This window comes from Bos mutus, chromosome 11, assembly GCF_027580195.1.
Source record: "Bos mutus isolate GX-2022 chromosome 11, NWIPB_WYAK_1.1, whole genome shotgun sequence".
NCBI classification, from domain to species: Eukaryota; Metazoa; Chordata; class Mammalia; order Artiodactyla; family Bovidae; genus Bos; species Bos mutus.
In genome coordinates this window covers 10411433-10426730 of record NC_091627.1, presented here as the reverse complement: position 1 = coordinate 10426730, position 15298 = coordinate 10411433, and the positions used below count along the sequence as shown (strand labels likewise).

At 40.9% G+C, this 15298-nt stretch overlaps 1 protein-coding gene across 10 annotated transcripts in view; it reads right to left on the bottom strand.

Annotated features, from left to right (window-relative positions):
* The window catches only part of MAPKAP1 (MAPK associated protein 1), a 234765-nt gene that overhangs the window by 210107 nt on the left and 9360 nt on the right, over positions 1–15298 (bottom strand). For 5 of the 10 annotated variants that reach the window (XM_070378984.1, XM_070378988.1, XM_070378992.1 and 2 more), the window contains exon 2: positions 2814–2883. The exons of the other annotated variants lie outside the window; for them this stretch is intronic. The gene's annotated coding sequence lies outside the window, so the exon portion shown is untranslated. The remainder of the gene's footprint in view (positions 1–2813; positions 2884–15298) is intronic. 10 annotated transcript variants of the gene reach the window in all.

Sequence of the window (15298 nt, the reverse complement as noted above, 5' to 3'; positions counted from 1 at the left end):
TGACTCATTGGACGTGAGTCTGAGTGAACTCCGGGAGTTGGTGATGGACAGGGAGGCCTGGCGTGCTGCAATTCATGAGGTCGCAAAGAGTCAGACATGACTGAGCGACTGAACTGAACTGAAAAGCGTAGTCTGGTAGTATCTATCAAAGTGTAAAACAGGAGTACGCTTTGGACAACACCACTTCTAGGTTTTGCTCTAAGGAAGCAACTGCAAAAATATTTATCTCAGGACTGTAATACTGAAAATCTGAAAGTAACCTAAACATCCTTTAACAGTGTATATGCCATGACACATACATACAACAGAATACTACACAGTAATTTAAAACACATGGCAGAGAATAGATGAACAAAATGTGGTACATACATACAATGGACAGTTACTCAGCCTTAAATATTCTAAGACATGTTAAAACACAGGGGAATTCTGAGGAAGTTATGCTACATGAAATAACCTAATCACCACATGAAATAACCTAATCACCAAAGAACTAAGAATCAAAACTGAAAAATCAGAACCGAGAATCAAATCCAAGAGCTTGGGATTTAAACCACCCTGTAGCCTCTCAAAACAAAGAGGAACAAAAACTACAACAGCTACAATAAACGTGATTTTTAAAAATCCTGTTGTTGAGTTCAGGGCCTGAGAGAAATTTCTCTCATGGGTCCTCATGAAAGATGTAAGACAGTAAATGTGTTATGCAGTAGACTAGACCCTTAGCCTTCCCTCCAGTAATGCAACCATGATTTGTATGGAGCACACGTAATGACCGTTTGAAACTAAAAATCATAACATTTTACACACAAAATGAACTCCAGAGATCATCTACTTGTTGACCTGAAACCATAGAGAAGAGTTCTACTTTAAATCCCCAGTTAGGTGTGAGTATTTTTTAGAAAATCCCCAGAAATTCAAGCAACCTCAGCTATAAAATCCACAAATAAAATATTCTGTCTCTTTAAATAGCCCCAGCAGAAGCAAATGAGTCCCCCTTATACTTCTTCACTGCCTAAGGACCTGAGATAGCAATGTGACTTAAAATGCTCACATCCAGCCAACGGTTGAAGGGAAATTCCTGTTCCTGAACTTTCAAAACACTGCACATTCACTTCCCTCTACCAGACAGACTTCACAACCCCCTCACCTGCAATCTGTGAAAACTTGTCTGAATGAGCAACAGCCTGAGGCTTCTCGAAGGTCTGCAAACTCCCAATCAAAAATTACTGCTGCCCCATCAATGTGTCATATAAATGTTGGCATGTTAATTGTGTATTTATAAGATTGTTAATGGTTAGTTAATTTACCTCCCACACTATTATTGTACTTGAAATGATTTAACGTCTGCTGAGGGAGTTAACAACATGTAACAGCAGATGCGAGATTTTTTTTTTACCTTTCCACACTGTACCCCGACTTCATGCTATTACCATCAGGCAAGCTGAATCTAATTCCTACACAAGATTCCTTAGGAATGGTATAGAGGCACTCACATATATTTTCCACAACCAGAAATGATCACAAGTTAGAAAAACAAAAGGCTTTTTATTAGGTACAAAGTTTTCCATTTATAAAAACTGACAGACCCTGTGTTTTACTAAGATTTCAAAATTCTTTCATCTTGTTAAAGTTCAGAATTCATAAGTCCTGAAATTCTAAAATAAGTGAAATGACCATTAAAACAAATGTACTTTATTGATTTTATATCTTTTTCCAACTCTCTCCGATTTAAATCTAAATTAAATCTTCACTTACTTTTTTTTAGAAGAACAAAGTTGAGCCTTTCCCCTCCTCAGGAGATTAAAATCTTCCCCATGTGAATATGCCTAATTTAATTAAACAGTAAACAGTGAGACCTGACAACTGGAGAGTTTAATTTTTCCCTTCACATTTCTATATCTACACTTTGACTAAAAGTACTTACTAAATTACAACAACAGAAAAGAAATGCTTGTATCTTCTTCTGAATAATATGGTATTCATTCACTAAACATCATGGGAACTAGGCACTGGGACTCATACAAAAAATCATATGAACACTGACCTGCACCCTCCAGAGGCTTGCAAGCTTCCGCACATGAGCCATGTTGTGCACACACGTAACAGTAACATAAGGCAATATGCTAACCAGCAAATAAGACACCAAGACAGTATGTTTTCCAAGAGACAAGAAGGTTACAGAAGGCTTCAGGAAGGACGAAGGTGGGATTTAAGGCTTTTATTAGGCAAAAACATAAGGAGAACAGTAATAGATGACAATTACTGAGGTTCTCACTCTCACCTGTACTTTTCAAGTAATCACACAGTTCATCCTTACTACCACCCCAGGAGGTAAGTATTAATATTATCCTCATTTCATAGATTATAAAAAAAATTAAGGCGTAAAGGCATTAAGCAACTTGCCCAAGGTCACAGAGTAGATTTTTGAGTCTTTTTAGCTCCTTCTGTCAATGGGCTCACTTATCATTTGCTTTGACCAACAGAATGTAGTTAATGGGGGATTTCTGAATCTTGGTCTTAGGAGACTCTGCAGTTTCCACTGCAGCCTTCTTTGGACCATGTGAATCACAAGAAGAGGTTCAGGATAAAAGACCAAATGCAGAGAGGCTCAGCTGTCAGTCATCCCAGCTACTCTGATACTACCCCCACCATGAGTGCCTGAGGTCATGTGGGAACAGTGAGACCCTCACCAACCTACCAGGACACCAGGTCTCCTCTCCTATCAAGTATCTCCTGTGGACGAAGGGACCCTGACCCTGGATTTTCCTTTCCTTGTACCACTAACATCCACCTGAAATGTCTCTGAACCTTACCATCTGCCAAGATCCAGGTAAAAGGAGCCTGGTACAGTACTGTGCCTCTCAAACTTGTCCACGGATACACCTGAAGGGCAGAGGAGAGTAACCATAAATCAAGGTAAGAGAGAACCTAGAGGGAGCCACCTAAAGCAACATGCTGTAAGAAATTTATTTTTAAAGTTCATTCATATTTTCCATTCTAGCCTATAATATACTGCACCTGTATGTCTTCAGAGAAAAAAATATTTTACCTTTGAATGTAATCACTAAAACAGATAGCCCTGGAAGACGTGCCATGCTTACTTTATAGCTTCTAGGACCAACTGGCACATATTGAGATTCTCAACATCTCATTTTGAACACAGACTCTGGTGTCAGAAATATCTGATTGTCTGAAGATAAAATGGTCCTTTATCAACGGGTAATTCAAGATCTAAATTTTGCTCAAAATGTTTCCTATGACAAGTATGAAGAACAACCGTAATTAATAATAACACCAATCTATACATGAAGTTCTAAGCACAAGTTAGACAAAAATTTCTATTATAATAAAGCTATTATAAAACAATCAGTATTTTCAAAGAGTTTTTGAAATCTGTTTATTAGTTATTTGAAATTATTGTTATTAGCAATAGCTGTGAAACTTCAGACAACCTACCCACCCACCACCTCCAAAACTCCAAAGCTGCCAACGTTTCTGGCTGTTACAAGGAATCTGCTAGTTTGGTGCAATGTAGCCCTAAATTATTTTTCCAATGAGTGTTGTCTCTCTGAGATAAGAGATTGGATTGACACTTGTGATAATAAACAAACAATTTTAGGTTTTATTCCAGATTTAAGAAAAAAAAAGATTCCAGGTAAAAATTACTTACAATTTTACCAAAAGAAATGAATAATGCCAAAGAAACTAGACTGCTTCTCAATACAAAATTACCAATATAAGAACTGAAACCATAAGTAACATTCAACCACTACCAAATAGTCATTCATTGACGTCATTCATTCAACAAATATTTATTAAGCACTTACTATATGCCAGGCATCAGAAATACAACGTTGAGCAAAAACTTTGCAAAGACTTGACCACTGCTTTCATGGAGCTGAAATTGCACCTGGCAGTCACAATTTTAAGATGGCTCCAGAAATTCTTCTCTTGATATCTAGGCCTTTGTGTTATTCCCTCCCCTTGAGTCTGAGTGGAACCTGACTTGCTTCCAGCCAACAAAGTACCACATAGGTGATGGAAGAGTCATTCCCTTGAGTACTTTCTGTTAGCTAAGACTTCACACTAAGCAACTGAGGACAGAGATTTGAATTTGGAGATTTCCCTGCCAGCACTGAAAAAGCAAACAGCCACGTTATGGAAATAGGCAAGGCAAGAATCTGAGAGCAGCCTCTAGGAGCTGAGAGTGCTCCCAGCCAAGGGTAACAAGGAAATGAGGACCTTATGCTGGAATTCACTGACAAGTTAATTTCATCCCTTTGAGATTCTCAGCAGAAACCCCAGCTGAGGGAACTCCCTGGTGATCCACAGGTTAGGACTCCATGATTCTACTGCTGAGAACTCAGGTTCAATCCCTCATCAGGGAACTGAAATCTCACAACTGCCTGGTATGGCCAAAAAAAAGGAAAAGGAAAAATGAGGAAACCCAGCTGAAGCCATGACTCCTGACACACTGAGAGACAATAAATTTGTGTTGTTTTAAGCTGCTAAGTTTGTGGTAATTTGTTATGCAACAATAGAAATGAAAATATATAGGGCAGGAAAACATCCTAAACCCCTTTACCTTCACATACAGCATTTAAGGCTCTTTACAACCCAGTTTCATTCATCTGCCCTTTCTTCCTAGCATGCAACTCCCAGGACTATTTTGAACACAGTCCTGCCTTCAGTAATGATACTTCCTTTGTGTGAGATGTGCCCTTATCTTCCCATACAAACTTTCTTCTAAGTCCAACTCAAATATTTAATCTTGTATGAACCCTTCTCCAATCTCCAGGGTCCAAACTGTTTTGAAAACACTTTACTTCTACCTTCAATACAGTTAGCTATGTGAATATCATGTTTAAGGAAGTCTCTGATTCAATTCTAGATTCAGAAATGTGGTTACTCTATTAAGGTATAAATCTCTCTCCCTCAATCACTTGTAGTTACTGAAGATAGAAATCCCTGGACTCTCACCAACTGTAATGCAGTGGTTCTAATGTGGTGGTTCTCAACTGGAAGGCAATTTTGCTCCTCAGAGCAAAGATCTAGGGACATTTCTGGTTGTCACACTGGGGGTGGGTGCTATTAGCATCTAGTAGGTAGATGCCAAGTATGCTGCTAAACATCACACAATGCCCAGGACAGTACCCTCAACAAAGTATTATACCTCCGCAAATGTCAATATTAATAATGCTGACGTTGAGAAGGTTTACATTGACATGTTGTTTGAAGCCACTAAATCTGTAGTAATCCCTAACCCCCCCAGAATGGTTTCAGTAATACCAAGACTAATACATATACTAATACTATACTAATATATATATACAACTTTGCTACTAAAATCTATGCTCACACCTTTGAAGGTACAGAAAGAAGTACAACTCCTAGTTTCTGGTTTCTGAAATTTTATCCTACCCCAAGGAGGACCAAAGCTTGAATTACTCCAAGAAAGATAAGTTGCTTTCCTCCAAACTTATAACTTGATCTGAAGACTGCCTATACTTCACCTGCCCTCCTCCTATTCATTCTTCTAAATCCAGCTCAATGGTCAGTTCTCCAAGGAAACCTCCCTAAAGAATCCCACAGACCAGGCAGGCTCCTCCCACGTGGTCCCACTGCACTACACTTCGTCACTACTTCTACCAAATAATTAACCCAGCACACTACCTGTTAGTTGGAGGTGCTGTTCGTTGAATTTATTCATTCAACATTTACTGAATGCCTCCTGAGTGTCAGGCATGTTCTAGATGCAGAGTACAGCAGAAACCAAAGCAGACAAAGTCCTGCCCTCATGGAGTTCACATTCTAATGAAGGCGAGAAACAAAATAGAGAATTAAATTACACAGTACGTGAGAAATGCTACAGAGAAAAGATGCACAGAGAGCCAGGGCATCCCACGTGGATGGAGCCACGGTTGCAACCGTAAATAAAGTAGCCAAGGAATGCTTCACAGAGAAGGTGACATTTGAGTTAACCCCTGAAGGAGATAAGAGAACAAGCCATGTGGATTTCTGAGGGAAGCGTGCTGCCAAGCAGGGTGAGTATGTCTGGCATTGTTGAAGAAGGATCAACTAGTCCAGCAAGGGAGCAAGTAGGAGAAGATAAAGTCTGAAGAGTTGGGCAAACTAAGTAGAGCCTTGCAGGCAATTCTACGAACTCTGCTCTTAATGCAGTTAAAATGGAGAATCACCAGAGGACTGTGAGCAGTGATACGATCTAGCTCACAGTCTAAACGTATCTCTCTGGCTACTATATTAAGGAATAATGAATGAATGCATGAACAAATGAACCAATCACATTTTTAAAAAAAATAATAATCTGTTGGGGCTTCCCTTGTGGTCCAGTGGTTAAGAATCCACCTTGCAATGCAAGGGACACTGGTTCGATCCCCTGCCCAAGGAGATCCCACATGCCATGGAGCAACCAAGCCCGTGTGCCACAACCACTGTGGCAGCTACTGAAGCCCTCATGCTTAGAGCCTGTGCTCTGCAGCAGGAGAAGCCACCACAATGAAACGCCCTGCATCCTGCAACGAAGGGTAGCCTCTGCTTACGACTAGAGAAAGCCCGAGTGTAGCAACAAAGACCCACCACCGCCAATAAATTAAAAAATAATCATAACCTGTTTACATGTTGGTTTTCTCTTCTAAACTCTCAGCTCCTTATGCACACTGACTGTCTTATTCATCACTGCGCTGCCAGTTTCTAGTAGAAAGTGGCTGGCACCCAGTAAGGGCTCAGTGTGGAATAAACAAACAAATCTTTCTTGTTCCCAAAGGGTTGCACCATGATTTACAAAAAAAAAAAAAGGGGGGCCCCTTATCCATGGTGCTGGTTCAGTAGATAGGTCTCCTGCTACAGTCTAGGATTTATTTTCCTTTTATTGTCTCCTCAATATCTGCAGTTTGCTTAACCAAGTAGAATTCAATCGTTATGTTTCCACTTACCTGGCTCTCAGGTTAACCACATCATCAATTGAGGGAAGCAACATAGTTTATTGTAAGCATTACTCAGGAAACCTGAATTCCAATTCCCTAATTACCAGGGACCTAATTACATGGCCTTGGACAAGTTATTTCTCTAAAACTCTTTAAGCCAGTTTCACACATTAGTCTATTATTTTCATCTGTTCAGTGGGGAGGCTGAACTGTAAAAACGGCCTTTTCAGCTCTCAAATTCTATTCCAGTTACAAAGTAGAGGAGGAGGGTGTAACTGGGAGTTTACCTAAAGTTCAAGGAAAATGTTTTGTATGCTTTCGCTTTGTGCTGTTTTCCCTCACTGCATATCTTCCATATATCGCTGTGCCATGGTTCAGACTCTAAGGATAGAGGTACAAGGAATTCCTTTTTCGACAAAGATTTTAATAGCGTCAATGCTTTGGCAGCAAACCCTCTCAAAGGTACACCAAACTGACTAATTTGAGTAAGCACTATCTTTTTTAAAAAATGTTACTATGTATGGAAACTGGTTCCTAGAACTATAAGAGTTCATGTTAGTAAACACATCTGGAATTCCAGGTTACTGCCTGCCCAAGGACTAGTTATGGATTGACTTCAAGTGAGTTAGGCATCTCTGCCTCTCTTTCCTCACCAGTGAAATGTCCATAATCTATGTTCTATTCATCCACCTCATAGGGATACTTACAGGTACTTACTCTATTCAAATCCAAAATGCAAAATTATTGACTTTTCCTGTTTCAGCCACATTTGTCTGGAGGGAAAATAAGCTGTCAACTACTAAATTCATTTACTCAACTCCTAATAAACGAGGGACAGCATAAAATATACTAGCAGATATCCCCAAACTATTTTTCTGTGACTTTGAGGGTGCTTTGTACTTTCATCTGAATGGTAAACTTCAATAAATGGTAACTGTTACTACTGTAGGAGATCAAACCAGTCAATTCTAAAGGAAATCAACCCTGAACATTCATTGGAAGGACTGATGCTGAAGCTGAAGCTCCAACAGTTCGGTCACCTGATGCAAAGAGTTGACTCCTTAGAAAAGACCCTGATGCTGGGAAACACTGAAGGCAGGAGAAGAAGGAAACGACAGAGGATGAGATGGTTGGATGGCATCACTGACTCAATGGACATGAGTTTGGGCAAGATCCGTGAGCTGGTGAAGGACAGGGAGGCCTGATAAGCTGCAGTCCATGGGTTCGCAAAAAGTTGGACACAACTGAGAGACTGAACCACAACAATTACTGCTATTAATAAAACTGTACTAATTTGGCCAGGTATTTTTTATATCCTTCTAGATTACCTTTTAAAAAATACAAAAAAAACCCCCACCATCCCCAGAAGGATCAAGCTCGAGGACAACAGCGGTAGGCCTGGCTTCACTATTACACAGCTAAGGTGCAAGGGTTTCACAAGATATAGTTTAAGTAAAGCAATTCTCTGGACTCTAGAAGGCTGCTTATTTAGCAAGCACATATATCACTGTCAAAACTACTAGAGGTGGATTCCATTACTATTTGTTTTAAACATCAGTAAACTGCAGGCACAGACTTGCCCAAGGTCCCATAACTAGTGAGAGGAGAGTCAAGATAAAACCTAGGTCGCCTGGCTTCACAATCCTCGCTCTGAATAGCTACTGTATGCTACCCTGAATTTCCAGTTTAAGTCCATTTCATCACACTCCTAATCCTCTTCCCTCACTCATCTATATATGGGTCAAATTTACCTGTTCACTCAAGAAATTCAGCAAGAGTGAACACCTACTACATGCTGGGAAATTAGGAGCATAAAGTAGTAAGGCATAGTCCCTATCCCCAAGAGGCTTATAGTCAAGCAAGGGAGAAAAGTATGTAAATGGTCACAATAAAGGATGAGAGTAATGCTAGAGGATTCTATATAACAAAGTATCACGGAAAGACAAAGGAACAATATCTAAATGAAACTGGATACTCAAAATAGGCTTCATAGAAATGACTAAGATCACGATAACAGAAGTGATGACTTCCAATTTAGTCACCTTAAGAATAGGCGTGAGAGGGAGCTGGCAATTAAATAGTCTATCATGCTGGCTTCTTGATCAAAACTCTTCAAAATAAAATATGCTCTGGATCTGCCCTATGAACTGCAGATGAACATCAGGCCATGCACAGCATCATTGACTCGGTGGACATGAGTTTGAGCAAACTCCAGGAGATAGTGAAGGACAGGAAGCCTGGTGTGCTGCAGTCCATAGGGTCGCAAAGACTCAACACCACTTAGTCACTGAACAACAATGCACAGGCCATGGCAGAAGCAGGGAGAGGATAACTAATCTCTGGAGTCGTGGGAATGGAGGGAACGCGCGAAGTTGAGAAAAGGTACATATAAGAGACTAACAGCATCAGACTAGACTGCCTGGGTTCAAATGTGGACTCAGCCACTGTGGAACCTAGGGAAATTAACAATGTCTGTGCCTTCACTTCCTCATCTACAAACGGGAACAATTTTGGTGCCTATCTCATAGGATTGTTGTGAGGACTAAAAGAAACATTGACAGCAGGAGGAAAAGGGGATGACAGAGGATGAGATGGTTGGATGGCATCACTGACTCAATGGACATGGGTTTGGGTGAACTCCAGGAGTTGGTGATGGACAGGGAGGCCTGGCATGCTGCGGTTCGTGGGGTCACAAAGAGTCGGACACGACTGAGCAACTGAACTGAACTGAACTGAACGTGTGTATAGCAGCACCTGGCCCATGGGAAGTACTATACAAATGTTTACTATTATCATTGCTATTATTCCCTGGTCTAAACTGAATCCTCAAAGATGACAAGTTGAACGGCTGGAAGAAAGGGCAAAGAGACAAGGCACTAAAATAACAAACAGAACTTGTAGTTAGCAATGAGAATTACATGGAGTTCAAAGTTGCTGATTAGATTAGCATTTCAGAGAGACTGCTCAGGCAGCTGCATAGAAGATTAACCTGATGGACAAGACACAAGATTAGTTATGAAGCTGTGACTAAAGCTCAGGGAAGAGATGATGAAATCCAAAGTAAGGCAGTGAAAAACGGGCCTATGAATTTAAGAAGTAGTTAAAAATATACATTTAGGAGATAAAATTGGTAGAACTTGGTGACTGAGAGGATATGCAGGGTTAAGGAGAAGGGGAAAGTTTACAGCTTGCATGATAGCACCAACAAATCAAACTGTGAATTCAAAAGTAGGAAGAGCTTAACAGGGAGAAGGGAAACGAGAAACTAAGTTTCAGACACAATTAGCTTGAGATGTCTAGGGATTACCCAGAGATCCATCAGGATGCAAACCTGAGAGCCCAGGAGAAAAGTCTGAGCAAGTCTGGGACAACATACAATGACGCACAAAGGACAGACAAACCTGAAGCCTAGGACAAAGATCCGAGCAAATCTGGCAGACACGCTTCCCTGGGGGCCAGAGAGTAAAGAATCTGCCTGCAATGCAGGTGACCTGGGTTCGATCCCCGGGTCAGGAAGATCCCCTGGAGGAGGAAATGGCAACCCACTTCAGTGTACTTACCTGGAGAATCCCATGAACAGAGGAGCCTGGCAGACTCCAGTCTGTGGGGTTGCAAAGAGTCGGACATAACTGAGCGACTAACATTTTTTTTCAACATATAGATGGCAGATGAAGCCACAGACGTGAGCTTACCCAGGGAAAATATGCAAGGAGGAAACGAACAGTAACCTAGGATAAAACCCAACAACAGCAAGACAGTCCTCCTCTCTCTGTATATGCTGGTTCGGCATCTGCAGATTCAACCAACTGTATGTTTAATTTGGTTGGCTGGTTGAATCCACAGACTCAGAATCCAGGATATGCAAGGCAATTTCACTATGTCATTTCATGTGAGGGACGTGAGCCATCTGTGAATTTTGGTATCCTTGGGAATACCCGGGAACCAGGGACGAGGGAATACCTCAGTCCTGGGAACCGATACCCCACAAATACAGAAGGATGACTGACTGTTTTTAAAGGATAAGCCAAGAAAAGGAAACCCCAGAATCTCCAAAAATCAACTCAACCTTTGCATAGATTCTAAAGTTAGGATCAATACTGTGGAAACTCACAAACGTCTAAGTGGTTACAGTCGCCCCTCAGTATTCTTGGGGGATTGTTTACAGGACCGCTGCAGATACTAAAACCTGTGGATGTTCAAGTCCCATTGTTGGCCCTCCCTCCTCCATATCCATGGTTCCACATCCACAAATACAACCAACTGCAGATCCAGTCATACTGTATTTACTGGGGGAAAAAAAAAAAATCCACATGTAAGTGGACCAGTGCTGTTCCAACCCACGTTGTTCAAGGGTCAACTGTACTCCTTCCTTCACTGGTTTTTCCCTCTCCCTGCATTTCCTAGTAAGAAGTTACAATAAGGATTGTGCAGTCCTTGAGAAGAAAGGACTAGAAGTCCTTACTTGACTTCCTGTCACTAATGCCTAATATAAGGCCTTGTATACATATGCTTGTAGAATGAAAGTGGTTGTCATTAAACTGGAAATTTTCCCATTTAACAAGACACAAGGGCTCATGGAATGCCTAGGGTTGCTTACAGCCCAGGCCAGAGTAACAGAGCCTGAAGAAAGCAGCAGCAGAAACACGGCAGATCTTGTACACTGCTGGTAGGAATACAAAATGGTGTAGCCACCTTTGGAAACAATTTGGCAGTTTCTCAGTTAAAACAGAGTTACCATGCTGCTGCTGCTGCTAAGTCGCTTCAGTCGTGTCTGACTCTGTGCGACCCCAGAGACGGCAGCCCACCAGGCTCCCTTATCCCTGGGGTTCTCCAGGCAAGAACACTGGAGTGGGTTGCCATTTCCTTCTCCAATGCATGAAAGTGAAAGTGAAGTTGCTCAGTCATGTCCGACTCCTAGCGACCCCATGGACTGCAGCCTACCCAATCCACTCCAAGGTAATATACCAATAGAAATGAAAACATATGCTCACACAAAAACTTGTACAGGAATGTTCACAGCAGTATTATTCATAATAGCCCCAAAGTGGAAACAACCCAAATCTCTATCAACTGATGAATGGATAGGCAAAACGTGGTACTTTCGTACAATGGAATATTATTCAGCAATAAAAATAAATGAAGTACTGATATATACTACAATATGGATGAACAATAAAACTATGCTAAATAAAAGAAGCCAGACACAAAAGGCCACATATTGTGTGATTCCATTTCTGTTCAAAAGGTTTAGAATAGGCAAATCCATAGAGACACAAAGTAAATTAATGGTTGCCAGTGGTTGGTGGAGGGAAGAAGGAGTGACTGCTAATGGGTATGGGGTTTCTTTAGGGGTGATAAACTGTTAAAGTGTACACTTTTAAAAGAGTAAACTTTATGATACATGAATTACATCTCAATTTTAAAGGGGTTGGGATAGAAACACAGAAAGGCTAGAATCCATGCTGCCCACCAGAATTTCTTCTAGTTCAGATGATTCCATCACAAACACACCAACAAATCAGTAAATTGAACAGTACTGGAAACAGTAACCATAAAAAATTAAAACAATTTGCAATACAAGTTGATTATATCAATGAGATATCGAATTCCTCCCCCGAAAGTCAGAGATGCCAAGACTTTTCCCCTGGGGAAAGGAGGAGAACTCCCATATACATCGGTGACCTTGTGAGAAGGTAGCCAAGCTACAGTTCTAATTGAGGGAGATTAAAGCCTAGAGCGCTTGTAACTTTGCTGAAGCAAACGAACACCTGCACTGAGCAGCTTCTCCTACTGAAGCACCAGACGTTGCTTTAATCCACCCCAGAGCTGGGTCTGGAAGCCACAAGGTTAATAGGATGCCTTGGTCAGCAACCTACTGAGCTACTGGTCCTTTGCCGGGGTTGTGGCGGGGACTGAATTCTCTCCATTTTGAAATAAACAAAGGGAAGGGGACACAACAAGGATGACAACATCGCATGACAGATGACACAAAGGCTTGGAAAGATTCTGTGTGCTCCCAATTCACCAGACAGTAGCTGAGAAAACTGTGCAATCACAATACCTCTGGACCTCAGTAAGACATTCTCCCATATCTCACAAAGCTACTGTCACAATGCAAGGCCCAACTGTAACACTCAAATACTAGTATTCTCTCCAATTCACCAAAAAAGATAACTAATGGCTAGTACTGTATATTTTGGGGGTCATGTTGGATAATAAGGCTCACGGACCTCTTCTCTATTTGATGCTTGCATGCTAAGTCACTTCAGTCATGTCGGACTCTGCGACCCCGTGGACTGTAGCCCGCCAGGCTCCTTGTGTCCATGGGATTTCTCAGGCAAGGATACTGGAGTGGGTGCCACTTCCTTCTCCAGGGGATCTTCCTGACCCAGGGATGGAACCCACATCTCCTACGTTGGCAGGTGAGTTCTTCACCACTGAGCCACCAGGGAAGCCCAATAACTTCCCAAACTCTTTAATATAACTGAACTTGCTGCCTCTTCTGCCCCATCTTCCATTTATTACCTCTGTTCTTTCTACACTAGCCATACTCAACTGTCAGCATTCTTCCAGCTTTTGAACAGTTTTTTCTCTCCTTTCACCTGCCTTAAATGTCACTTTCTCCTTCACCCTTCAGATCTCAATTTCGACAGCACCTGCCTATTCCAGGAAGGTCTGACCTTATTAAGTCCAGCATTGTACAACTCCCTACTCACCTTCCCTTCATTACTCTAACACAAGCTGTACTTCTCAAACTATGCTGGGCTTCCATTACTGGACTACAATTCCCACCAAGCACTGGGTCTGTGCCTGTAGTCTTCATCGCTCGATTCCCAGACTTAGGACTAGTGCCTAATACATATTTGACAAATGCTGACTGAATAAATGAATGACTACAATTAAGCAGAAAGCTTAACTAACTACATGGAAGATTTCACATATATTTTCTTCATATAACAATATCTTTCAATTTTTTTTTTTTTGAAGAAAATTACAGATACAATCAAATGCAATTTTTCATAATCACTATGGGGGAAAAGGGCTTAAGCACACACACATTTTCTACAACTTAAACAGCTAATACCAAACACAATCAAAAGGAGGAAAACTACCACCTCCTCAGTGGGAACAGTGCTCCTAACAGTTTTGTTTTAGAGCTTAAATCTCCTTAACTGGAAAGAGTGATAAAGGTACATGTAATGCAAATTGCAAACATTACGGTCAAATCATGCACTGGAGTAAAAACAAGTGGATACTTTTTTAACCAGCCCTCTTCTACCCTCCACGCAAAAACAATGTCCACACACTTAAAAGAAACACAGCTTACTCCAAATAGCTGACCAAGTGAAGGTTACTGTGAAATACTTCGAATTCCATAAGCACTCAGGACTGCACAGACTAAGGGAAGAGAATGTTCCAAGCACAGACTAATGATCAGCAGGTACAAACGAAATAAACCTGCATGGTGATTATCTAAGGCAGTCTGAAGACTGAATATGTTTGTTCTGAAGTCATCAACTTGGAGAAGGAAATGGCCACCCCACTCCATTATTCTTGCCTGGAGAATTCCATGGACAGAGGAGCCTAGCTGGCTACAGTCCCTGGGGTCGCAAAGAATCGGACACGACTGAGCAACTAACACTACTACATCAACTAAGCTTCAGCTTCTGAAATACACTAAAAATACTTAACATGTTTTATATCTCAAGTATAAATGACAGAGATGTGTCATTAAAGATAACTACTTTCCTTTGCCTAGTTTAGGATATATAAATCTCTATCACATTTCACACTTTTTATATTTTGGACTTCTTACCAACTACTTCAGTTCTTCTCATGTGTTTGTTCCCTATGCTAATGAGAACACAAGTTATACTAACTCGGAATTTTTATTATCATTTTGGGGATGTGACCACCCTTTTAATTCTGTTCATATTTTAACTCAGCAACTTCAATCCAGCAATCAAAGCTTCATTAGCTTGTAAACAAACTGTTTCTCAGGTAAACTGAATTGCCCCACATCAGGATCTTAAGCAAATAAATAAGTACAAAAAAGGCAGAGATTATAAATTAGGGTAGACAAATCTGTATCTAGCCCCACGCCGGTAAAGAGCATTCTATCAATACAGTGAAATGCTAATCTCCTAATTAACAACCTAATTAGGTAATTATGGCTTTGCAGAGGGAGGCCTAAATGAAATATGACAACATGGTCACCTCTTTCTATGGCACCTGTGGGCCTTTTCAGCTGTCGCTGCAAAGAGTGCAATATCAATCTGAACAGATGACAAAGTGCTGTCATTTTTCATTCTGATAATATACAGAATGCTTTGGACAGAAGCAGTTTACAAAAA